This window comes from Mus caroli, chromosome 3 (assembly GCF_900094665.2).
Source record: "Mus caroli chromosome 3, CAROLI_EIJ_v1.1, whole genome shotgun sequence".
Classification (NCBI taxonomy): domain Eukaryota; kingdom Metazoa; phylum Chordata; class Mammalia; order Rodentia; family Muridae; genus Mus; species Mus caroli.
Genome location: NC_034572.1, coordinates 81031351 through 81034554, shown reverse-complemented (window position 1 = coordinate 81034554; position 3204 = coordinate 81031351).

Genomic DNA, 3204 nt, shown 5'->3' with positions numbered 1-3204 from the left:
AAAAAAAAAAAAAAAAAAAAAAAAAAAAAAAAAAAGAAAAGAAAAAAAAAGTACTGCTACTTAAGTTTAGGGAGAGGCTGGTGTAGGAGAGAGATAAAGGATGCCAGATATAAAGTGCCTGGCAGAGGAATGGGGTGAGATGGGCCAATGCTCAGAGTAGGGAGAGTTTGATGGGGTTAGTGGTAACTGATTCCTGAAAGAACCAGAGAACCTTGGGTCAGCTGTTGTTGATGTTTAAAACTAATAGCTGAGCTGGACATAGCCTATGCCCCAACAATAGCAGGAGTTTATAAGACTTAAATAAATATTTAGGATTCAGTTACAGAGGAAGGCTCCCAGACTCTCTTCCCTACCCTTAAAAAAGACAAAAGCACAGGGCCCTGGTGGCACACACCTTTAGTCCCAGCACTTGGGAAGAGGCAAAGGTGGGCAGATCTCTGAGTTCGAGGCCAGCCTGGTCTATAGAGTGGGTTCAAGGACGACCAGAGCTACACAGAGAAGTACGGTCTCAAAAACAAAAACAATAAACAATAAACAAACAAAACCAAAGCCAAACAAAAACCAAACAAACAAAAAAATCCAAAACCCCACAAAACTGGTATTCAGGAGACAGGCAGGCAGATCTCTGAATCCAAGGTCAGCCTAGTCTAAAAAAGTGACTTCCAGGCCAGCCAAGGCTACTTTACTTAGTAAGACCCAGTCTCCAAAATGAAACTTAGGCCCAGTTGTCCACATCCCAGCAAGCTAACAGCAGGAGAAATAAATAGAAACAGCCATCCAATTCATTTCCCTTTCTTCAATAGCATGAGTAGTAGCCACGGCCAGGCTTTGGTCACCAGCCCATCAACAAGGCCCAGGAGGTCATACCTGTCAGTCTGTCTGTATAGTGCACAAGGAGACTGAGACTCAAACCATAGTCAGCAAAGTGCTCTCCTGCCCAGGCACCACCCACACCACCCCCAGCAGGAACACAAAGCTCTTAAGTTCTTATGCTTCATGTGCCTCTGGTTTTTAGATTAATTGGGGCTATTCTTTTTTAAATTAAAAAAATTACATTTACTTATTGTATGTGCAGTGTGTTTTTGGAGATGAGGGGACAGTTTGTGAGAGTTGGTTCTGTCCACTCCCCATGTGGGTCCAAGGGATTGAACTCAGGCCATCTGCCAGGCTTCGCAGCAACCCTTCACCTGAGCCATTACCATCATTTTAAACCACGGAATCAGGGCCACTGTTGGACCTTAGAAGCTTGATCTACTCTTGTTCAGCTTCATCCTGAAAACTCAGCATTGTGTTTGGTCATGTTGAGTGTGGAGACAGTCTCCCAGGACTTGAGCCCAATGCCCAACATGAGGCAGCTGTTCAAATGGAGTGCATTAAATGAAGAACTAAGTGGGGAAGGGAAGAAGAAATAAACAAGATATGAAAAGGTATTAAATGAAAAGGTCTTTTTCCCCAGTTAAGCATGACACAGTGAGTAATCTGACCCAGGCAAACTTTTTATAAAAGCTGTATTTCTGTGTGAGGGTGAGCACTCATGGAGGGGCAGGGACAACTCTGCGGTCTGGAATCTCCGCCCTTCCACTTTGCAGAGGTTGGTTATTTCATACTGTGTCTGTACAGTCCACGATCGCTGCTCTGTGAGTTTCCGGATGCTTCTCCTGTCTCCATCCCTCATCTGCTATAGAGTGCTGGCATTAAAGATGTCTATCTTCCACATCAGGTTTCCTCCTGGGACCTAAGGCAAGCATTTTCACCGGCTAAGGTCCTAAAGCCCCAGGACAAACTTAACAGAGGCTAACATGGAAAACCGCTAGAGAGAAATGGCCTTTCAATTTTTGTCCTGCCTTGGTTTGATATGTAATATGTACATGTGGCAGTACTCTGTTTGGACAGTGGCACAGTGGCTGTTGGTTTGGGCAAGATTGAAGTCTGGGGTTCATCCAGCTAGAACATGGGAAGAGATGAGCTCTCTGGCATAGCCTTTTTGCTGTTCTCGCAGGAGAGAGCTGGGGTAAAAAGGAACTGCCCTTCAGGTCTCCCCACAGCTACTGCTTCCTCTGACCAGAGTCCCAGGTTAGGAGTGCCTCTCCATCATGGCACTTTGGACTCTGACTTGTCTGGTCACCTCCCCTGATACACCCTGCCCAGAGCACCAGCTAGACCTTGGTCTGTTATATCCCCAAGATCTAGCGCGGTGGCTGGCACACAGTAAGTGCTCAATATGTGTTTGTTGAACGAAAGAAAGTTCTTCCTCTGCCTACGCTGCTTAAGAACAGTGTGGCGGGCTGGTGAGATGGCTCAGTGGGTAAGAGCACCCGACTGCTCTTCCGAAGGTCCAGAGTTTGAATCCCAGCAACCACATGGTGGCTTACAGCCATCCGTAATGAGATCTGACTCCCTCTTTTGGAGTGTCTGAGGACAGCTACAGTGTACTTACATATAATAAAAATAAATAAATCTTAAAAAAAAAAAAAAAAAGAACAGTGTGGCTTAGCAGTTAAGAGCACTGGCTCCTCTTCCAAAGGTCCTGAGTTCAATTCCCAGCAACCACATAGTGGCTCACAACCATCTGTAATAGAATCTGATGCCCTCTTCTTGTGTGTCTGAAGACAGCTACAGTGTGCTCATATACGTAAAATAAAAACAAATCTTTTTACTGTGTGTACCTGGGATGTTACCACATGCCTTTAATTCCAGCACTTGGGAGGCTGAGGCAGGCAGATTGCCTTCACTTTGAAGCCAGGTTGGATTATCTCTTGAGACTGTCTCAATAAAATAAAATAAAATAAAATAAAATAAAATAAAATAAAATAAAATAAAATAAAATCCAGTGATCTGATGCCTTATGCCTGGGATCCTGGGCTCCTAGTCCTGGGAAGTGGAGGCAGGAGGATTCTAAATCCAAAGCCAGCCTGAGCCACTTAAGACCTTGTCTCCAAAGAAAAAATTGTGGGAACAGGGGGTTATGCCTATCCTAGCCCCACAAAGCTCCCAGCTCCTGCTATCTGCATGGGATCAATAGCTGCCTGGTTCCAATTCTTTCCTGGAGCCTCAGAGTGTTGAAGCTGTGACCCATTTACTGACCTTGCTTAGCCAATCAGATGAAATTAATCACCACATCTGTGGAGGGCTTGCCACAGTGCCAGCCATCTATAGGAATCACCACATCTGTGGAGGGCTTGCCACAGTGCCAGCCATCTATAG